Here is a 24,482-nt window from a genome sequence, read left to right as displayed (position 1 = left end):
AAGGCTCTTTCCCAAAGCTCGTTAAAGTCGTAGGGGTTTGGGGATATTAGTTGTGCTTGTTGGCAGCTCAAGAACTTATAACCCTGGAGCTTCCTATGAGAAGGTTTTAAGATTGCAAGAAAGAGACGAGAACCGATAAAGTATCGTTTTTCGCACTTCGTTGACATTAGGAACAGGGGCCCATTTCGTAAGAATGTTTTTCTTCAATTCGGTACTTCTTTCATCGTTCATATTGTGCCCTGGAAGCATGCGAACCTGTGACAGAGTTTTTTAAGTTAATTATATACAAGGAGAGGTTGGTGCCAATAAGTGGTGCCAGCTACTCCTCTTCTCTTTCACAATATACAAAAGCACTTAGAAGAACGCTCACATACCTAGTTTTTCAGTACAAAAAAGTATCCACTCAACACAAAAGTGTACAAAACACAAATATTCACACAAGTGAAATGTCCACTCATCAAAGTTCGCCAAGATGTTGTCACAGCCGATCATAAGTCACTTGTAAATTAAGCGATGGATCGGGGAAACTAGTGTTACAAAATGTTCTCCCGAACTTGCAGAAGACAGGCAGAAAAAAAAAAGAACAGACAAGAGACTGCCCTTGAGCATAAGAACTTACTGTTGTATTGCAACCACGTGTGAGCTAGCTTATGGTGTATCTGCGGTGTAGATAACGCCGGCTCTCGCACGCACCAAATAATCCGTCAAATGCGCTTACGCAGACATTTCGAGGCACAGCACTAAGCCCATCTCTCTTGCGGCGCGTGCGGCTCGAGAGAAGAAGGTATGCAGATCCGGCGAAACGGGAAATGAGGTTGCTTATCGGCGGGCGGTTGCTGCGCTCCTCCGGGTTTTGCGCAGCCTGGCGCTTATTTGTGATACGCTGCGTGAAGGGCGAGACGGGCGGAAAAGCGGACGTATATCGAGAACGCACGAAGGTTGGGCTTTGGTGAAGCCCATCTACCTTCGGAGGTAGAGGCTCCTTATAGGGGGGTGTTCTCGAGCGCGAGGAATTTCGCGTCTGCGCGCACGCTCTTTACGGTGATTGATAATGTGCAGGCAGCCGTTACGCGCGGTCAGGATACCGGAAGATGGTTTTTCGTCTCTTCGGTCTTCGGTTATGCGCTCAATATCGAACGTATTGAGTGTTGAGAAACTCGGTGCGCTTTATGAGGTTACTGCGGGAAGCACTGCGGGGAAGCGCTCGTTGCAGCATTAATGATGCACTCTATAGAACGCGTACTCCCTCGAAGCGGGAATCGAGAACTTGGTGACGTGCGCGTAGCTTTCTGGTTGGGTGAGAACGCGCACCACATAATTATTGCGCGGTGAAAAGTAAGTTTATGTGAATATGGTTGCAGATGAAGGGGAAAAAAAAGAAATGTTCGTTTACTAATATCAAATTCAAAAACTCAATGCTGTAATGGTTCGCATATATATATATATATATATATATATATATATATATATATATATATATATATATATATATATATATATATAGGCAGGCATGGTGGTGGAGTGGCCGTAGCGTTGCAAGTAGTCAAGTAGATCCTCCGTGAGAAGTCACAACGTTGTTTATTTCGACGTTTCAGCCAGAGTCTGGCCTTCATCATTCCTGATGAAGGCCAGACTCTGGCTGAAACGTCGAAATAAACAACGTTGTGACTTCTCACGGAGGATCTACTTGACTATATATATATATATATATATATATATATATAGATCACGTGAATGCGAACAAGTCTGCTCTAATTTCTTGGAAATTGAACTTTAAATGATTAGTTGTCTGTACGTCCCGGCTTCATACCAATGATTTTCATACCAAAGCATTTCGCCTCCATCGAAACGCGATCGCCAGGGCCGGTATCGAACCCACGACATTCGGGTCAGCAGCCGAGCACTGTAACCATTGTACCACCGAGGCGGACATGCTCATGGCTTCAGGCGAAATGGGGGCTCTTTTCGTTCGCCATCGAAGTCGCACGCGTGCACACCGTGGCTCAATCTGGCGATGCGGAACGGGGCACGATCTTCGTGAGGACGTGCTCTCCTAAAGTGGATCGACTTCAACTTCCTGCGCCCGGTTCACGTCTCCGAAGCGACTGCAGCGGAAAGGTCGTTGCGGCTGGCACGGCGAGGCGTCCCTCCTCTGTGTGAGGGCACACCTCTGTATATTTATGCGCGAATAAGATATACCTCTGTACAGCTTTTGCAGCTCTAAAGCTGTGCAAGTTACTTTATCGACATGCATATATAGCGGAATATTCTAACCTTTAGGCTCGCCTCCTTTTCATACATATTGTGAACAAAACGAAAATGGTGGGAGGAAGTGTGGGTGGTTGCATAGTTTGAATAAAACAGTGCATAATATATGATTGACTGATTGATTTTATTTGTTTATCACAAAACATGAGACGGGAGACGAAAGGAAAAGCCATTCAAGGATGGCTTGAGGGAGAATGACGAAGAAATAAACAATAAAGTTAGGCGGCATCATTCGGTGACGAATGGACGAGACTCGTGGCATAAGGCCGAGAGCGGGTAAGAGACAATGCTGCAAATGACCTCGTTTTGACGCAGGGCACGATTTGATTGGTGATATTTATCATGTAGCGTGTACTGCTCAATCGCAAAGGCCTCGCTCCAGTTATTTATCTTCGCACCTACATGTTGCGTACACGATAAGATGTTCCATTTGCTTGTGCTTGTAAACAGGGATTGAACCATGTCGTAAATGTTGCCGTATTTTAATATAGCTATTCTTGAACTAATCACTGTAAAACAGGACGCCTTTGTTCGCAAAGACAGACGACTTAGGTTGTCTTGTAATAAACACAGGACCCGACGGTACACGCAGGTATGTTTGCTTCCTTACCACGAAAAGTGTTGTCAAACCATTCACTACACACAATTTTTGAATGCGGAAGCAGACCACAGTGACCATAGCGCAAGGTCTGCGGCTCCTAGCTTGTTCTCACGTCTGCCTTCTTTTGGCTTGTTTGGAGCCAAGTCACGCTCGCAATTTCTGAGTTCGGCCTGAAGAGAGCCGTGCTCTCCAAGGTGCATCATACGACTGGCCGATTTCGTATGCTATACAAAAGCGCGCTCGTGTTACGCTGTTGTGTTTTGGCTGAGAATTCAAGAACGAAGCTTCCACAGTCATACGTCGTTACGGTAAATGGGCATATTCCCCCAAAAGTTCGACTGTGAGTGCAACGCCTGAGTTTGGAATCGCTCCTGTTTTCTGGGAAATGTGTGCACTCGTGATGTTGTTTGCTAGTTTGTAGGCATTTGCGAAGATTACACTCCAGTCGAGGACCACCTTTGTCAGTCACGTTGCCACGATGACGATAGGTCACGGCAGGCTCTTATGTCTCGCGTATAAACGTGCTGCTGGGTAAAACATTCAGCTGACAAGGAATGATGGAATCATGTATGCGTACAGATGAAGAAATCATGTCTTGTCAGCTCTCCTTTCTTAGGTTGCTCCTTCTTAGGTTATATACGGAGCTTTGATTATTGTGAAACCGGCGATAAGCGAAGCGACTGCAGCCAGGTTTGCTCTTTTGGGACGCGCAGTGGAATGAAACCGTACAGACTTAAATATTGAGCGAGCGCACGTACTTGTAATATAAGCGTATTTCCTGAACCAGGCAGCTTCGGGTTTTGCTTGTCTACCCATGAATATAGCATTCTTCGCCTCTGCACTTTATAACATCGACAGAGATATTGCGCGTGCCATCGGGCCTGCCATCTGCGTGCCGTTCTTTCCCAAGCCTGTTACTCACTCAACCACCTGTGATGAAAAACAAACAAACAAAAAAAGACAGACAAACAAGGAAACAAGCAAGCAGGTGTGTTGGGGATCTGTATTTACGGTACGTTCTCGAAGTAAAAGGCACTGTACTGTGGGTCTTCTAACGTGCAATATAACAACATGAAGCGGTACAAAAAGCTATTTTTGACTTAAAGGGCACACTTTAATATGATAATTCGACGAAGCTCAGGTGGTATTTAGTTTGTGCTTCAGATCAGTTGGAGATGCTTTAGTGTTCAGATGCTGACAGTAGATCTCGGGGTTTTATATACGTGCAAGCGCCATCCGCTTAATGCCTAGTAAAAAAAAAAAAAAAAAAAAAAAAAAAAAAAAAAAAAAAAAAAAAAAACTTACGTGAGCCAGCGGATTATCAATTTCATCTGTTACCTATTGGGAACGTTGCCAAGATCAATTTTGGGACGTAAGACTTCTTCGTTGAAGTAACCAAGATGGCTTTTCAGGCCTCTCTCTTTCCATCAAAAATACTTCAGTACCACATAACGTCTGCGAGGAGTCGCTGCTTAGGGACTAACACACACATCAGCTCTCTTGTTTTTCGAGACTCGGTGACAGCCTGGTCCTCAAAATACCTAATTTCAAAACAAAGCGTATGGTGCTGGCTGGCTATTTTTCGTGATCGCCTCGCGACCTATGCTTGGTGGCGCAAACATCGTTGCATACGCGTGTCACGTTGGGCCGTAGATGTTATACAGCCGAGACGGATACGAGCGTCCGCGCACGAGTATTGTAAATATGGCATTGTGAAGATCGCGTAAAGATAAGTGGCTACGATTACCGCTATATTGAAGCAGCTCCGAATCACACAATACCTCGTTATATAGGGTCCTATATAACGCGTACAGCTGAGGAGTGTCTGTGCACGCCGCGCGCGCTTCTACTATCCTGTTGCGAGGCTCAGTTCCTTTGAAGCCGCCGTCGCCTGGCGATACCTGTGCACACCGTGTCGACTGCCCAGAGAGAGAGAGAGAGAGGGATAGAAGGGGAGGGGGGAGGAGGGAGGGGGAGATGTGGCAAGATTGGCGTGGGCTTTCGCGTCGTGAGTCGTAAAACGTTTGTTTGTTTGACACCTCTTGCGTGTGCCTGTTTCCTGCGCAACGACCGCGAAGCATGGCGCCGCCGCCGTGCTTACATGTGACGGCGTCGTGCCATATATAGGGCGAATAAGCCGGCTGCACAGAGGGTCGTCTGAGGGCCCGGCAATGCCGTGGCATCGTAAAGAATGCACTAATTGCGTGCCAGCCGCCCACTAGACGCTTCAGTCGGCATCAACACATTCTTCCGCGAATCCTATAGTACCGCAGCAGGTGTAAATTCTGGTCTGTTCCCACTGCCGGTCGCGTCGATGGGCCGTTCGACAAGCTCTAACGGTGTACAATGAAAAGGCGCTGCAATGAAAATAGCAGCAGTACATACAACAATCGCGCGGTGTCAGATTAAACGCATCGTGTGTTACGTAAAGTCCGGAACATCCCACATAATATATATATATATATATATATATATATATATATATATATATATATATATAAAGGTCTCAGTTTACTTGGCTCTATATGTTGTTATACCCTGATTGTCTCGGGTGGACGCCCCTTCGCCGCTCTAATACCGACTAGACATACGGCCCCTTCTTCGACGGCGAAGGCACCCAGAAATGTTTTCGTGGTAAGCGTCTGTCTAACGTAAAAGAGGCAGTAGAGAACCGCGACCAAAACGTTCGCAGCTGCTTTATAGCAGACGTCCACATGAAGCCTTCACAAAGCCGTCTCGTAAACGACACTGTTTATTCCTAACCGGCGCTGCCCCAATTAGTCCAGCCCAGGGAGCCAGCAGGCTCCCACCGGACCATGTAGGCCTCATGCGTGGTTGGTGTCTTTTCCGCGCCGTTTATTTTCCTCTGTCTCTCATTTTTTTTAAACAAGAAGGGGCTTCCCGCTGCTGCTGTGCGCTAAGGCGGTGCAGAACTATTTCTGAGACGGCGCACTGAAACTTTCGCCTCCGCGCGTACGCAGCGCACCGAGACCAAACTATTGTCTGGCGTTATCCTCCGGCCAGCCTGCACTCGGAAACAAACTTTCCAGCTGCCTCTTTTACTGGAAACTTATGCGTGCACAGAAACGAGAGGAACGAATGAAAAATATAGGTACCCCGGGGATCAACCAAAATAGCATCCGGGTGGGCACGCCCGACGGACACGTGGTACGCAGAAGATAGCGGAAAACGCGTATGTGCATACTCGGCTTCGCTAAATGCGTGCAACGTTGTAGAAGCCACGTGTATACGATTAAAGCTGTATATCTCGCGCGTATATCTCGCGTTCGCGAACTGAGCACCGAATTATGCGCTGTGGTGAGCGAACGGTATTTGTATGCAAATGATTCATAGATGTTTTTTATTTTGCCTATCACTGGCTTTCTGTAAATGGTCTCTCATGCGTTATTACATTTGTGCACATATATGGCTGTGTTTGTATACGTTGTGTACGAAGCGAGAGTGAGATGGGCAGTCAACGTATAACCTTATGGCAATGTACAGAACAGACTGTCTGGACATATATTTGTGATACTGGGACCCAAAGGGAAACGTATTATGTTGGCAAAAGTAGCTTTGAGCACGCGACTATCCACAGTTGTATATCCCACTGTCGTGACTGGTCGGTGTCCGTGTGCTCGTTGCGTTCCACGTATCATGCGCGACTCAAGTTGCCCCAACTGCCGCAGCGCAACGAAATATCCTTTCAGAAGTGTCGTTAGCTGGCCTAGTTGGTATGAATCCATCGCAAATAACAACGCAAAAAAAAAAAAGAAGAGACGAGGTACACAGAAAGGAGCGACGAGAACACGCGCTTGTTCTTGTCGCTCCTTTTTGTGTGCCTCGTCTCGTTCTTTGCGCTGTTATTTGCGATGAAATATGCTTAATGTTAGTTATTGCAACATGTAAGTAATTTAGAGAATTCGGCTTCTTATTAACTGGTGCAAGCTTTCTGACTGCTCAACCGCTATTCGGTTTTAGCGACACAAAAGCAGCAGGAAGATGAAAGCGGTGATACGTTCGCGAAACGGCTATATGTACATACAGTCACTGCAGTCGGCGGTAGAAGAGAGGTTTGCCTCGGTCTTCTGGGGTCCCAGATTTTCGCTTTATTTCGTTTCGGAAGCTGAGTGTGCTTATATCTTTTAGAATCCCCCTATAAGTTTTGTTTTTATAAGGAAGGTGTTCACCTCGCACACTTTCCTGCGCTCGCAAGCCGTCGCTTGACAGCCGGCTTTACCTTCGAGTTGCTGAGCAGGTGAAACCTCGCAGACCAAAGCGCACAATGCTGCACTGGCCATCCGTCAGTCGGCGCTATTCTAGCTGACGACTGACTCCTTTCGGGACGTTGTGGTCTACAGACTAGTGTAAACTTCTTTACGGATGGGTTTCAGTGCCGCCATATTGAGTTGTAGCTTTACCGTTTTGTATCTTTAACAACTAAGCGAACAGTGCTACGGTAGACGCACACGTATGAAAACAGTTGGGTTTGTGCATTGGTCGTTTCATTACATTGTCAGTTCACGTCGCGATATACCCAATAATAGAAAAACCTTCGCCTAACAGCCCAAGATGGCGGCGTCCATGTGTCTTACGTATAAAATCGTCTGTATACAGTCGTAGTTTACACTGTACGATCAATGAAGTCCCGATTACTACAGCTTTGCCACAGTGCTTTAGGATTCCGGTCTGGTCTCGAGTGCCTTATACTAAAAACGTCTTTCTTTGAGCTGATTCTTTCCTAGTCTGTACCGATCCATCATTTCTTTAGGCAGTCGTGACTGAGTCGTGACCAGCAAACGCTCTTTCTTTGATCCTTCGTCTTGCTCCGCGGAACGGCCTCGCCCGTGCCCGACTCACTTCGCGTTGCGCACCACGCGGAGACAGGAAAGATAGCGGCGCATGCCGGCGATGATGGCCACGTGTTTACGACTTGCAGCGGGAGCAGGAAGGCTGCGCTGGAAAGGGAAAAAAGAAAAGAACGGCTGGTGGCGGCTATCTATGGCAGAGGCCTAAACGGCTCAGTGTAAGCTCGCTCTCGGTTGTTCGGCTGCGCGCGCTTTTGCGCTAGATACATATAGGTACACAAAGCTTTGCGTTTGTCGCCACTGCGCACGCGTGTTACGCTATCCTCAAGTGACGAAAATAGCGGGCGTACGCAACGAACGCTATCTTTGCGTACGCTATTCTAAAACTGTCTAATGTCTATAGCGCAATTTGTTAATGGGCTTGGTGCGGGTTGTACAAACTATAGTATACGTCATAGCTTTCAGCGTGAAAAAGTCGGGAACGCAAATGAAGAAAACTGCGGACCTATACTGCACCACGAAATACCGAATATTATTCGGAAAGAGCGCTTCTCATTGGCCATTTCGAAATACGTCGGGGTAGGCTCGAAGCGTGACGACACGGGGCAAACGGAACGGTATTTCGTATTCCGTGGCACGGTATAGGGCCCTTGGTTTACCCTATACACTAGAGGGAAGCCGACAGAAAAAAGAAATTGGAAAGAGAGAAGGAGGAACAGCAGAGAGAAGGAGGAACACCACGGAATACGGAATAACATTCGTTTGCCCCGTATCGTCACGCTTCCCGTCGCACACGTGAGGGCCCTGACGTATTTCGAAATGGCCAATGAAAAGCGCTCCACGAGCGCTTTTCCGAATAGTAATCCATATTCTGAGGTATGGTATAGGCCCGCACGTGCAGCCTGGTTAATATCCCTATTTTCATTCCTCGCTTTCTCATGTTAGTCGTCAAACATTCCTTTACGTTGCATGGCTGTCAGCGTCGTAGGGCGCGTGCATTTAGATTGAATGCCACCTCTCCCCCCCCCCCCCACACACACACTCACACATACACACTTCACATGCACCTACAATGGCGCAGTGGTCAACAAGTTCAAGTATAGACCTCCTTCGCTAACTGGTGATGCGTCTTTGTCGCTCGATTTCACTTTCACTGGACGGAAGCGTTGAATTCTCACCTCGAGCTGTGGTTCACGGCCACTTGCACATTCTCTACTAGTTACCGTTAAAATTAGCGAGGCGAATAGCGTAGATTCTGTTAAAGCCGACGTTTGTTTTCGTTCGTTTCGCTAAGTGCTGTCTATTCATTTGTTCTGCTGTATCAAAATTAAAACATTTTAATTTTATTTCACGGATACCGGCTGTATTATGACTGTGTTAATTATTCTTTTAATATCTGGATATGTTGATATATACAGAATTTTTCTAGCGTATCATTCGTACCTTCGATGAAGGAAGTCCTCATGGTGGTTAACGAGTTCTTTCTTTTCTTTCTTTCTTTCTTTCTTTCTTTCTTTCTTTCTTTCTTTCTTTCTTTCTTTCTTTCTTTCTTTCTTTCTTTCTTTCTTTCTTTCTTTCTTTCTTTCTTTCTTTCTTTCTTTCTTTCTTTCTTTCTTTCTTTCTTTCTTTCTTTCTTTCTTTCTTTCTTTCTTTCTTTCTTTCTTTCCATGGCCGACATATTCTTGCTCTTGTCCGCTGATGCACTTCCGCTTTTGGTCTGCCGCTTTCGGTCTTTTTTAGCTTACTCTTCAGGTGCTGTCCATTAGGTCGTGGTCGATTTAACTTTTCGCCCGCCACAGACCGGTACTTCGCCTTGCGTTCTTCTGCGATTTTTCTTTCTTTTCCGAAACCGCGTGTGGTTCTGTGCTTCCTGCCTGTGACGATATGTCGCACGTACACGTACTCGGTCTCTCATATGGCGCACCTTGGGGCACGCACGTTTCGTATACCTGAGAGTGTAACGCCGTAATAGATTCCCATTCTGCCGTGGAACCGCCGGCGCCGCTTGATGGCCAGACTCCACGGTCCTGCGGCTCGCGGTCGTGACCCGGGTCGCTGAAGAGCGTATAGACTTTTCGCAGGGCTGAGAGTGACGCTCCCTCGCCACCTATTCTGCGCTTCCTGGAGACCCGGTAACTGGGCACCGCGGCTTATACGAGAGACGCGGTCTGCCATAAACTTAGCTGGCTACGCGCCGATGACTCTTTGCTTCATTCTTATCTCCCTACTCTGCCTTTTTGCACTTACTCTTGCTGCAGTGCAGGGGTGTAAGGGATAGCCTCCGGCGTTGTGTCCCGTCTTTTTCATGTGGCGTCCAAAAAAGCGCATTTGACCTTTTGTGCGCGCTTGCCGTATAACTTGCATGTAGTTCGTAATCTGCGCTTTATGCCTTCTCTCTTCTTGTTCCTTTGCATTCGTTATAACCTTTTTATTTGTACTATATAGTTGCCTTTAGCCTACTGAATGGCATTTGATGGGTTTTTGCTTTCGCTATACACTGGCGATCTCCCGTTGCACCAACCTCGGGTCACTTTTTCTCCACACTAAATGTGCATAGTAGCCTGCTTTCACTTTCATGCTCTTCGCATCGCAACTAGCCTTTTCTTTTTATCTCGTTCTTTTTCCTGCATAACGCAAGCAGTGTCGTCCGGTTTCATCCTCGCACGCAAACTAGTCCCATGCGCATAGCGAGCTCGAAACACGAGCTCTCCACCCAAAGTACAGAGTCTTGCTTGCCTCCTTTTTGTTTCTTTCACACGCACACTTGCTCGTGCTGGCCATTTTTCGTGATTAGACTCTTTCGTGCTTTGCATTTTTCTTTTAGCATTGGGCGCGTGAACTTGGCTGCATGAGAAACGACGCAAACTCTACGCATGTCACGCAGCCAAAAAGAACGTTTCCGGTTTCGAAAGGATGAACTCTTACTTACTGGCTTCTTTCACCTTCTCAGGTCTCTCTCTCTCTCAGTCTCTTTTTAAGCTCTTTTATTCTTGTCCTAAGTCGCGCCCTTCCTTAAAATTCCGCTTGCATGCATTGTCTGCGGCCGGCGAACTCCAATATTGGTTCCGGTAGGATTTCACCGCGTTCTGATTTCACGAAAACGACGAAAAAGCAAAGCGAGAGGCTCTTGTTTTCGCAGCCATTGTTATCTTCCTCATAGAATACGTCACGTACGCCGTGCACGTGATCACGTTTTTATGCAGCACGTTCGTTGGTCGTTTTGCTGTTTAACTTTTAACAATAGCGTAAAGTTTCTTTTTTTCTCTCTCTTTTTTTACCGGGGCGATAAAGAGCTCTTGTGGGACTGTTGACATTAGAGGACGCCTCCTCGCGTTCGCTCTTGCGTACCGACAACTTGAATGACACCGTGGGCCGTAATCAGTTGTCCCGTTTGATCATTCAAGACATCGCCGCTATCAAGTCGAGTACGTTGAGTCAGTTCTTGGTTTCAGTGATGAAATAGCTGAGCGCCTGCATGGATCACACCTCAGAGGGAACGCAGAATTGCTGTCCAAGCGGCATTAATTTCGCCCATTTCGTTGAACAATATCTTATTGCCAATTGCTATTCTTTGTGCCTTACTTGTATAAAAGAATAAACAGACTTCCGTTCGGGTGTTTCACATATATCTTCATAGTTTATCTGAGGTGTATATAATGAATGCCCAGTTCCATTTATGGGCATGACTGTAAACTTTGTAGGCGCTCATTGTGAGAAGTTTCGAGATCTTTGTCGGGTTGTAAAATTGAGAAGGATTGCGCTTTGGGGGATTAACTAGTTAGGAACCGGCCGGCGTGAGGACAACAAACTTAAAGTAGCCGTTATAACCCGTGTATAAAGTGACAAGAATAACATACGCTTGGAGGCGGATTTTTAACTAATATCAATTAAATGTGCATTCTTTTTTTGATATACAGTATTGGTGCGACCAGCTGTAGTAACTTAGCACATAAGGTGTCGCGCTGCTAAGTTCGAGGCCACGGGTTCGATTACCGGCCATGGCGCCCGCATTTCGATGGGGGAGGAAATGCAAAGAAAACCCGTAAGCTTTGATTTAGGTGCACGTTAAAGGATGCCAGCACGTGATCGAAAATAATCCGGACTCCCCCACTAAGTAGTGCCGCATAATCACATAGTGGTTTTGGCTCGCATAATCCCAGCAATTATTATTATTATTATTACAATATTGGTGCTTGTTATACTATCATCTGTTGTAGTTTGAGCCGGTACAGATCGCTCAGTAATGGCGCGCGATATTGTGCGGACAACTTTGCGCCTGATCTTGAGGGATGATTATATTGTTCGCGCAGGACACGTGCGTTCGTTTACCGCACTTTAATAACATACCTAAAACGGATGCTTGGGCGAGTTGGTTCATCCTTAAGAAAGATTAAACAGCGAAAAGAAATAAATAAAAGACGTCTAAGTTTATCTGTAATACACAGGACCCTTTTAACTATCTGTGCGTCTTTCTGTGTGTTCCGTATTTTTTGCGCTGTTTAATCTTTCGTAAATAACATACCTGTTGGCATTCAATCTTTCCCGTGTAATAAGCCACATGCCACTGCACATTCATCTTCATCACTTACAGGTGGCATGTTTCTCTTTTCCGCTTATTTAGGCTTCACCAGTTGATTTCGCCGACTGTTGAAAAATTACCCTGTTTAAAATGTACATACAATGGCTATTGAGGCAACAGCAGCTACAATATAAAAAGAAAGACAGAAAGAAAGACCACTTCTCGGTGAGAGGTGGTTTGTTAACAGCCACTCGCAGGCCGCTCCCGCCTCCACAATGGGCAGCAAATTCGTTGATGTAAACGCTGTCGTGGCGCGGTCGCTGATGGATTTAGCGGCCGCCGCATTCTCGAGAAGGCGTCTTTCGCACGTATACATACGCCGACGACGAGTTAAGACCTCGCGAAGCATCGCTTTTCGGGGCAGAGTCGTAATCCGACCGCGACCTTTGGCTCGCATCGTAGATCCGCGCCGAGCCAAGCACGCGTCTGATCCCGGCTTACATGGCCGACGATCGGACGGCACGCGTAGCGCTCGCACCGCGTTCATCGGAGTCCTGCCAGCGAAGGATTTGTGTATACGAGCTGTGCAGTGGGGCTTCCGATGCGGTGGTGTATTTATAGAAGCTGTATACAGGACTTCCTGTTGTTTCACTAATCAGCGTTTCGCTCGCCGCATTTGCCGCTTGAGTGAGCTCAGCTCCCGGTGATTACTATCTCAGCGCAACGTGGAGGAGCGGTGTCCTTTCTTGAGACGTGCAAGGCCTTTTCCACATCATATAGATCTCGCAAGCATATGGATGAATAAACTTTATTTTGGTCCCTCGGAACGCACCCTAGCACGTTGCAGGCTGCTCCCACGTCGGAACAGCTAGGAAGACCAAATCTCTCCGAGTAAAATAAATAAATAAAATCTAAAATGACGAGGAGGTACGAATTTTAAGTACGCGCTAACGCAGTGCGCTAGACTGTGACATCAGTTGCGTATTCCGTCTCACTATATTTATGTTACGACAGTTGTGCCCCCTTGCGATGAGGTATTTCATGCCGCTATTGTATTTTGCTATCTTGTACTGATTTCACTACGGCCAATGCATGCGGCGTATACACCAACAGAAGAGAGCCCGACAGTTTCTTATATCATAAAAAAGAGGAGCGTAGAAAAGAGAAGGCAGCTCTTATAATGGTGTGCTTTTGTAAGTCAACGAGCTATAGATTAAAGAGAGTGCGAAGTGAAATATAGAGGGTTTTCTGCTGCTTTTATTTCTTGCTTTTGTTTTACCCCACTGTATACAGTTCAGCTCTCGTTCTGTGGGTCCGCATCGGGCAATATTCAAGGATTTCGCGCTTTTTTTTTTTTGTCTTGAATCATATATCCATTCTTACGATAAGGTTGGGCTATTCTCATTGGCTGGCGCTAACCATACAACTTTCGTCGCTTTGTACGAGTTCAACTAGAAAAAGAGAAATTAATAATTATTGGGCTTTTACGTCCCAAAACCAAGATTTGATTGTGAAGGACGCCGTAATGGAGCGATCCGGAAATTTTGACCGTCTGATGTTCTTTAACGTGCGCCTGAATCTTAGTACACGGGCCTTTAGCTCTTCGCCTCCATCGAAATGTGGCCGCCGCGGGCGGTATTTGATCCCGCGACCTTCGGGTCAGCAGTCGAGCACCATAACCACTATAGACCAATGTGGCTGGCCAGAGGTAAAGTAAGAAGGGTACAGGCAGAACCTGCATGCGTATAGGTCGTTTATACATGAGTTCTATCGTTTATATGTTAGAGTTCGAGGGAAATATATAGATTGAGTGATAGGGCGATAAACGACGCAAGAGAGCCATTGTACGGTGCAGACCACGATGTTTAGAGCGCACACAGTTAACATATTCTAGTGTGCCATTTTGCTTTGTCGATCATACGATGCTTTAGTAAATAGGATCCGGTCATCACTGCCCATGTGCGGGCGGGCCGTATCACGAATGCCAACGAGCGTGAATCCTCGTAGCGGTGATCGCTTAAATAAAAGAGCGATAAACGCCGCGGGCGATGAGACGGCGACTGGTGACGCCTTGTGGGAAAGCCGACGACTTCTTTATTAATATTTTTTTTTTACCACGGAAAAGTGGTCGTCGTGTCGAGCCGCTGTCTCGTCACCTTGGCCCCCTGTCCTCGATTCGCAGTCTGCTGCTGCCGTGGCGGCTGCTGGAGAACGTGTCTTATCGGGCGTTTCCTTCGCGCGGCGAAAGTGCACGCCGCAGGGCTCACGCGAGCACAAACACACGATCATATATACGTACGGAAATACGTGCGTGTACGCATGCGCGCATGTCCGCGTTACACGGCTTACCGAGCTGATTCTGCTATCAGAACTTCGATGCAGAAGCAGAGACTGCATGACCTCGAGAATTCCCCTTCCCTCGTAGGCATTGCCCGCAATTGCCAATAATTCAAGCTGGAACGCAAGCTTATTTCTCGTGTTCAAGCTTCGTTCGCATTCTCTCTCTTCTTCTCCTTGTTTCTTTTTTCTTGTTTTTTTTTTAACTGCTAGGCTATAATTTTATGGCGATGTCTCCCGCTTGGTTTTGTGCCACTCTTATCGGCCACCGTTAACTGCCGGTTGATCTTATATACTGATTACACAGATGGATCGTTGGATTTCCTATAACCGCCAGGCAAACATCTCCAGCTTCATTAAAATGTTTATATCTCTCTCTCTCTCTATAACCGCCGGTGATTATAAAGAAGCGTGTAAAACGAATAACGTCTAAAAAGTATCGCTGCCCTATCAAGCCTTATAGACGTAATCGATATTAAAATAAAATCGTCCAGGAATTTTTTTATTCCCTTACAAACAAACAGAACACTCTGTGACCACTCTCACATAGCGGTACAGACCTACATACCACGCGGTTTCTTTGTTGTTTTTTTCTGGGATATTGCACTTATGGCTGTATCAATCTCTGCTGATGTGCATACGAGCATGCTTGCACACGATGTGCGTAAGTCAAAGCAGGTTCACCTGCTTGCCTGGATGTATGCCCACGTGGTTCCAAGAATCCGTAAGAGTCTTGAATTCGTCTCGCATGTCTTTATTTGTGTCACAGACGCCGAGGCTTTGCAAGTCGTCTGAGCTTATGAATGTACTGAATGCTGTAAAAAAAAAAAAAAAAAAAAAAAAAAGCTGATATGTTTAGACCCCAGCTCGCGCACCACAAGCCTTCGTGTATGCATTGGCATCTTTGCGGTTCACTTTCAACTCTGTTCGCCGAAATCTCAACATGACTTTATTATTTCCACAATGACAAGCGTGAGAAGAGACTCTGCGAATATGGTAATCGGCAAGAAAGCTCTACGTCAGCTGAAACGGCGAAGTGGGCTGCTTTACTTCGCGATGACGCTGCGAGCGGAGCAACATCATCCATGATCACCAATGAGACGAGTGTAATTAAGGAAAACAATAATGAATGAATATGAATGTAATTAATGAATAATTAAATATACTCGCTTGGGAATGTTTGCACGACTTGCAGATTCGGATGTTCATTCCGTTCTAAAAATTCCGTGCACGCGCTTTTCCCCGATTATCATCATCCGCTCTCCGAGGCTTTCGTCCTTCCGTTTATCGACGCCTCGGCAGGCGGCGTGTCGAAGACCTTGCCCTCGAGACGAACGATGCAGCGTCAAGGCAGACAGCGACAGTCTGTACTGGCGGAGCTACAAAGTGACTCATCTTAGTAGTCATCTGCTTCGTGTATTTCTATACTAGGGACCTTGAGACGCCGTCGTGGGCCGCCTTGCGCGAACGCGATAGCATATTCATGCATCTAGCCCTGAGGCAGTGCTTATGCGGTATAGTATGTCGTGCAGGGTTGTCGGAGTGGTTAGGGATGTTACTTTTGTAGGGCTGTGTACAGTTTATACGCTGCACAGATTTATTGAGAAAGCGCGGCGGTACTCTGAACTGCCTGCATATGTCCATACAACGTGTGGTAATTAATAAACGTGCATGTCATTTAGCAGCTCAACTTGCTTGTAAGGCGTGTCAGGAATATGACAAGAACTTGCCGTTTGTTTGGCGACCTGTGAGCTGCTTGCGGGAACTCTTCGGTGCTCTTGCAATGTGTAGTTCTTCCCAGAGTTCAATTATTATCGCAAATGACTAGCCGAAGTATATACGATCTCTTTGTTTACATTTGATGAAAAAAAAATATCTCGAATGTTTCCTCAGTAACGCCACCAACATTTAGTTGCGGCGGGAACAAATATTTCATAGTCTACATAATTAACGTTGAAGAAATTGTTTACTGTTAGCGGTGGGATTTTATCATGCCTGTACGTAATTCACCGCAATGAGGTGTCCGTCGTTGAGACGACGCCTCATCGCTGAAGACGACATAGCTAAAGACGATGCGTCCTTCAATTTCGTGGTGAGCCGTTGGTGGGCGAGCCAGAGGATCGGCGGGAGCGACCAGCGAGTGAGATATGTAGTCCCTGTCTGTGTGCGCTGTAACTCTTTTGAAATATGTCACCAACTATCCCACCGAGCCATCCTCGTGAAATGAAGAGGCCAAACGCAGTGACCCGACCAGATAGTAGAGGAATGCTAGGTTGTCCAGTCTGCGGCAGCGCCATCTCGGTTCTTGCGATGCATCAACTGCGGAGTAGCTTCCCATCAACTCTCTCATTTTGCTTCACTGCATCACTGTCTAACCACGTAACGAACACCGCTTGCAAGACAATACGTATGCCGAGCCTTCTTAGGGAATGAAAAGTGTATGAGAAGTCTCTTCAGTACGAGATGTTTTTCAGAGCCAGGAATTAAAGTGATTTGATCAGGGTTGCCACTGACTTTCGAGTAAATGTCGCCAAACGACGAGCAAAAAGCCGCCAAAAGTCGCCATTTTTTTTACAAATTTCGCCAAAAAAGTCGCCATTCTAGATATGTGTGGCAAACCTAGTAATAAAATTTCCACTCACGTATAGCCCCGTAGAATACAGTACCATCCAAGACCCTGAAATTATATTGACGTTTCTCGATGCCAGTCGTATCGCCCGCTTCACCATGTGAGTGCATAGTGCTGCTTTTCCGACTAGCCGCAAGATGTGCGTGGTGGCGCGAGGGTGAATGAATGAAACGCTCATGATATCATTCCATCCCTGTCCGCTCGTTTCAAAGGTAAAAGTGTTGTAAACCCTGGGCGAAAACCATGAAAGCGTTCTTTGTAGACAGCTTTACGTACCCTTATATAAATAAAAGGATTAAAAGGTTTATTGAAGGTAACACGACAGAATTCTTACAGCAGTCTTACACCTTTTCATTGTGAACTAATATGATACCGGACGACACCGACCCTTTCTTATAGTCGCCTATATCTACACGCGTCAATCCGACGCGTTATTAATGATCAGGTTGACAATGTAAAATGTTATATAGCAATTATTTTCATTGCACACGCTCACCGAGAACAGTGGAAAATGCCTCAATAAATATTCTTTATTGCACAAATAGCCGTGTATCCACCTCTCTTCGCTATTCCAAAGCAGTCTTTGCGAGCTGAATTGGGGGTACCGCGACAGTGAATAAGTCGCCAAGCGATTCAGAACATTTGGAGCTTTGGCGGAACAATTGGTCGGAACACGTGGCCAACCCATCGTCTAGCCCCTTCAGAAGCGAAACTTTAGAGAAGCTTAAAACACCTAAAGCCATAAACTTATAGACACTGCCGCCTCGCGGTTTTCAAGGCAGTCCGCTGACTTACATTTTGCTAAAATGTCGCCAGGGGACGTTCCAGTACCTCCTGCATCTAGACGAATTGAGGAGATGCACAGGAGTTACAGGACGGACAAACCGAATGACTCGTAATGTGCACATTCTACTCGTGGGTTTAAAACCAAGAAAAATACAGAGAATGTTGCCGCTCATTCATTGGGAAGACACTAATCTTAGGATGCATAACTCAGTGGAGACCTAAGCCGAAAATCGCCAAAAATTCGCCAAGTCGCCATTCATAATTCTAGGTCGCCACGGGTATCTCAAATTCGCCAATTTGGCGAAAAGTAGCCACCATTGGCAACCCTGGATTTGATGCAAAATGATGTATTTATTCATGCAAAGGAAGGTAAAAGAGGAAAGGAGAGTTGTGCGAATTCAATCATCACCGGCGTATAACCGAAGCCATAAATGCGGGATGTTCGGCACAACAACTTTCGTTATCATCGTAAATTACAGTCAATAACATAACATCTTCCGTAACGCTCATGCGTAACGAAAAACTAAAGATTACCGCAAATCAAGTATAAACAGATATATTCATATACATACATGCATACATATTTCTGCCCTGTGGAAATGGTGATTTTCGTATGACATTGTAAGAAATAGTGTTTGTTTGACATTTTACCAAATTGTGCAAGTATTGCTTAATGTACACTTGTTTTTGGAATAAACTCCTTCATAGCAGAGCATTACAGTGTGCTAACTGTAACAGAGTATTTGCGCACTTTTTAAATTTTTATTTTTGTGCCGATAAGTTCCTGTACCCTTCAAGTTTACTGCACTTGATGCCCCCATAGTTCATGAAGTTCAGACGCTAGAGGCATTTTCGTTTTCAAACCTTTCGATGACGTTGCTTGTGGAAAGGCTGCCATGCAAGTATAGAAGCCAGCGCCCTATATCACGCTGTTCGAAATGGGATAGGTTGAAACGAAAAATAAAGTCGTGTTATTCTGAATCCTGTTCATGCACACCTGTTCCCTGAAGTACAGCCTGGACTGCTCCTAGTGATATGGGCATCAACTCGCTTCTCTACATACCTCTCTACGTATATACAAACATAGAGGATCACAGCTGTTCGGGGAGGTTGCCCAGTGCGTCGTGCTTTTTAAAACAGCTGCGCCGATTTCGCTGCGACTGAGTAAAGAGGGACGTATGAGAACACTCCAGCTGGCGTCGCCCTTGCTGGTTGCGTGCTATGACGAAGCAGCCGTAGCAACAAGTCAGCAGGGAGTATATGTGAGAGCTGGACGCCACGGAACTGTTCCAACAAGTGCGATCTAATGGAAAATTACAGCGACAATATTCCTTATCTGTGCTTTGTAATTGGCGTAATTACTGGTTATGTAAAGTTGGTGGTTGAGAAATTCAATTTTACTGGCTTTCCGATCGCCAATGTCAAAACTGTCGGGTACGCTGTTGACCGCGCTTTATTACTGCATTTACAAAATTTGCTTCGACGTAGCAGTGACGACAATCGGAAGTGTTCAGAGAGGGCTATACCCGAGTTAGCATGATATCGCATCAAATATATAACATTTAATGTGACATAGTTGTATTGGCGTGGTTTGTAAAAGACTAAGCACGCGGTGCAGTGGAGTTAAACACTTCGTTTCTTTCATCTGTTTGATAAGTAGGGTATACTGGCTCGGTCTAGTTGTAACAGTAACTCATATCGGCAGAATACTGGGCACAAATAGATTATGAAAGTGCATGAACCGAGAAGTTAGCGCTCCTGCCTGTCGCTGTTGTCTGGCTCTGTTTGTGCGCCGCAAAACGCAAACTAGATAGCGCAGGCCTTTTGCCAGCTAGCGATACCTGTGTGAACTTGCAGGCGATAAGATAAGGCCACGTTTCGTACGTGCCACTTTAGGCTTTGTGTGCGGATTCCTAAACGCACACCTGGTGAACTCGCGTTGACGTTTTCTGCGCACAATTCGCATGCGTAGTTGTTTTCTTTTGTACTTTATTTAGGAGTACGTGTCGCGACCTCCGAACGTAAACAAGATGAATCAAGACAGGAAGTAAATGTCTCGTGCCATTTTAGGAAAGAAGGAAGGTGAGGGGGGGCACCACATTCTTTTTTTTTGTTCCGTGGCCCGCGCCTCGTTCAATGAAATGTCACGCTCTATTTTAGTTTGCTTACTTTATTGCGTTCGTCATTTCTTTTTGACAGCAGGTGGCGGATTGAATATGATGCAGCTGCACAACCTACAAAAAAGGAACGCGTGACGTTTGTGCTCGAAGTACTTTTGAAAGAGTCTACCAAGAGTATGACCGATTGTTTTTGTCGACAGTAGCACGGACGGATGAATTTTCCTACAGAAAAACAAGAAACGACGCGAACCACAGGACAACAGGACAGAGACGTACAAAGCCCTGCCCACCGCCTAGTCCGTCTCTGTCTCTGCTTGTTTTTCCATGGACATGTATACCAACCGGCCCGAATGAGCACTCTAGTGGATTTTGCTAGTTCGAGACAATAAAATATCGCTAGGAGCGATGTAGTGGACCTACCGTCGAAGGGCAACGGTCTCTACACCGGCCGTTCGAACACGAACAAGTGAGCAAACACGTTCGTTTCGTCGGCTGCGCTTATAAGATACCACTATTCAAAATGATTTTCTCTGGTCTCGTGCGATTAGCCGTGGCTTCCTCGTTCGGCCACGCCCATCACGTGACCCCTGACTCTTATACGCATGCGTATAAACACGCACATTCGTGCCTCGATTGCCCCGTAGCGCCTAATGAATCAGCCCGTGCACTCATGAGCAAGCATCGAGACCGTCGATTAAGAACCCATTTCTCATTTTGCCTTCTACGCATATTTTTCACCGATGCACACACGACGCATCGTGCGGAACCGGAGGCGTGTGACCCGGCTATGTAGTCCACACGCAGGTCCATACGACTGCTGCGTGCATTTTTCGAACGTTGTGGCTAGCTGTTATTGCATCGTAAAAATATCGACGTCCCGATTGACCCTCGCTAATATTCGACCCGCAGAATGTTCCTGGTTGAGCGCGTGCTGCGAAATCTCTCTCTCTCTCGCCCCCCCCCCCTTTTTTTTGAATTTCTGTCTATATCCTTGCCTAATTCGTTGTTGTGATACTCGACAGCCTTATTGTCACGTTGGTTCTTCCGTTCCGATTGTTTCCCTGCTTCTAGTGGCATTGTGTTTACTCACTGCAAGCGACTCTAGTATACCTAGGGGACTGAGCGCTGCTTTGTTTGTTAATGCAGGAGTGGTCGGGACTGAACTTGTAATGTCCAGTGTTCGCGGAAAAATAGCAGGCGACTATAAAGCGAGCCCTTTACTAAGTTACAATCACCCAGCATGCAAATCACCCGTTCATGCCGAACAACAACAACAACAAAGAAACAACAATGACGACGCGCCTCTTCGGCGATAGGCACTAACTCCTTCTTAGTATATAGTCTCGGTTATAGAGATTCAGCGCAAAACGTGTTATTCAAACATGCAATTGAGATCGAGGAAGAAAACATGCGAGGTGGCCTGAGCGTTGGAGCGGTCCCAGTGTTTATTTTTGTTCGAACCCGAGGGGAGAACTGTCACCTTCGAAACAAGGATAAGTTGTCCACTTGGTTGCAACGAAAAGCGAGGCAAAACAAGATTCATGCAGCCAGGCGTCGTTCGCTTCGCGTTGCCTTCTTTTGCAGCCTTTGACCCATGCCCTTTTGCGCGACCTTACTTTCTTACGTTTTTTTTTTTTACTCCAGTCGGGACGTACGCTAACAGAATGTCTTGTTGGACGTGTCGTCCCGTGTTTTACTTTATACACGCGCATGGAGAGGGCCGACCTCAAGCGGATCAGTGCATGGCTGAAGGTCAGTCCCGTTTCTTTTAAACTTCGTTCACCTCCTTGCACTTGTTCGTTCTTCTTTGAAGCAAGACGTGTGGGACACCAGCGTTCACTCGCTCGACGCAGCGACCTGCGAAGCACCGCCGTTCCCAAGCCGCTTCATGGGATATTAACGAACGGCTGTGAACGAAAGGAGAAGCGCTAACGGCCTGGCCGAAGAAAGGAGACGTTGTCGTTGCTGTTGAGTTTTACATCAAGAAAACATGTCGTCCTGCTGCGGCTGCTTTCTTCCGTTTTATTTTGCGGTTTGTTTAGGTACGCATGCAGTAAATCTTGACGCGAAGCGATGCAAAGCGTGTCAACCGAATTGAGGGTGCAAATCCTTAAAATAAGGTCGCTGTGTGGTCTTTGAAGAGGAACAAAAAAAAAACACTTTAAAAATACAACGTAGAGACAGAAAACGAGGAACACCGTTCCGCACGTGCCTGATTTTGTTTACGCTGTCACGCTGCCCTCTCGTTTGAAAACTTGAGCACATGTTCCACTTTCGTTCTCGCATGTGCCACACTTCATGCTGTTTTGCCTTCGAAATAATGAAAAGCCAACCGCGAGTGCGAAGTCTGTGTGTGGCGCTTGCATACAGACAGCGTGCCATTACAAAAGGGACACTATTTTTTCGTGTGACGAGCTTACTCGCCAGATATATATTACATTTAACTTGAAATATTACACAGTGTCACACGACGAGCAGCTTTAAAAAAGCGAATGTAGGTAAGTCGTCTTAGGGCTTTCGAGGTCTGCGTGCGTGTACGATCGTAGGGACAGAAAAAAATACAGAATGGTTTCAAAGCGAGCTTTCTGGTACGTGATTACTTGACATTCTGGAGAAATGCGCTAGACAAGGTTAGAAAAACGCGAGCTTTGTCTTTGCCACTTTGTTTTTCTCGTTTTCTAGCGCAGTTTCTGAGAGGAAAAAAATTGTTTTCTAGATTCAATGAGTGCTACATCCAATAATTCAAATGACTCATATGCAACAGTCATTTTACGAGTTCATTCTGCGAAATTAAGTTCTACCAATTGGCTATGAACATAAGATATATAGATCGTAGTGCAAGACAAAACGCGCACAATGAAGTATATACTAGGTGGTCGCGAACTCATCAATTGCGAGTTGGCCTTTATGCTTACCTGCTTCTCGTTTTGTCTTGCGCTGCCGTACTCATAATCAGTCACTGCTGATTATAACCAATCATCCCTGTTGTTGCCAGCTCTGTTGTGCTAATTCAATTCAGTGTAATTACAGAAACCGCCTATCGGGTGGTTTATATGACCCACCCGGTATGGCTATCCTACCGTGCACGTTATATCGACGTCCAACGCTCACCAGTTAACTTTCACTAATTCTTTTGATTATCATATAATTAACTTTCAATAATGAACTCGCTATTTACTTCATTTGATTTGAATATCATCATACATATTGTCATGAGTGTGCATATTCAAATGGACTTCGTTGAATAACCAAATGCCAAGTGAATTTGCGCCAAAAGAAGATGTCGCCAGACAGTGCGAATTCGAAGCCGCCCCCGTGAGCGGGCCCCCCGTATCTTACAGCAGAACGTGAAGTTGCCCCCTGCGCGGGCCCCACGGTCCCGGCGCCGCGCAAAGTTCAATGTAAACACCGTGCGCACCGGCGCGGTAGGAGGAAAGGCTCCTCTCCCACAATTGACCCCAAGGAATCTCGGGAGAGGGATTTCGACGAAGACGACCTAGAGCTCGGGGCAGTCGAACCTTGGCTTGGGCGAAAGGAAGACGTACGCGACTCGAGCTGGACAGAACCAACATCGGCTACGCTCCGCTCCCTGGTTCTAAGTCGTTCCCCCGGCTATGCTACGAGGGCTCCAGCAAGTGTCAAGTGCAACACCGGACGCCAACTGCCACCAAAGAAGTAAATTCGGACTTTATTGTCTTTTACGTGCAGAAGCGAAATTAGTTTGTGATTTGGACTCTTACTTAGCGATGTTGAATATCGAATAAGCCATTAGCAATGTAATATTGATGACAGTACCTTCTGTGTGTATTCTATTTTTTATGTATATTCGAAAAGTAAATAGCCGAAGCGAAAAGTGTACTTGTGCATCCCTCTGGTTTCCTTCACTTTACTGACGGTGACGACAATTTGGCGAGCCTGCCAGGATACATTCTAACCAGTCACTTTGTCTTTACGTGAATGTCGGTACGCTTGCGCTCGTACTGAAACAAGAGCGATGGACTTGGAAAAGTTGATGATGATGTCTGGGAATTTAGGGCTAAGCAAAGAAGAGATGCTTAAGCTATATGAGCAGGAATCACAGAGGCTTAGAGATGAGAGAGCAGCATCGCGCGAAGCGGCCCGAGAGGCAGAGGAGAGAGCCGTACGAATGGCGGCGTTCGAAAAAGAAAAGGCGGTTCAAGAAAAAGAATTGCTAGAGCTGCGATTGCGTGCAGCGGAGGCAGAGGCACGAGCAGGGAGCGAAGAGAGACCCTCATCGAGAGCCCGCGAAGAGGTGCCGAGAGCGACAAAAATATGTCCAAGGAAGTTGATGGCCACGTTTGACGATAAGCGCGATGATCTGGATGCGTATTTGCATCGCTTTGAAAGAATATCCTCGGGGCAAGGATGGGCACGAAGCGAATGGGCGACAGCT

General features: G+C 46.3%; 1 protein-coding gene across 7 annotated transcripts in view; it reads left to right on the top strand.

Annotated features, from left to right (window-relative positions):
- The window catches only part of LOC119393248 (uncharacterized), a 164,204-nt gene that overhangs the window by 27,251 nt on the left and 112,471 nt on the right, over window positions 1-24,482 (top strand). The window lies entirely within an intron of this gene.

The sequence above is a fragment of the Rhipicephalus sanguineus genome, chromosome 5 (assembly GCF_013339695.2).
Source record: "Rhipicephalus sanguineus isolate Rsan-2018 chromosome 5, BIME_Rsan_1.4, whole genome shotgun sequence".
Taxonomy (NCBI): domain Eukaryota; kingdom Metazoa; phylum Arthropoda; class Arachnida; order Ixodida; family Ixodidae; genus Rhipicephalus; species Rhipicephalus sanguineus.
Note: the sequence above shows the minus strand (reverse complement) of the source record. Positions and strands in the feature narration are given on the sequence as shown.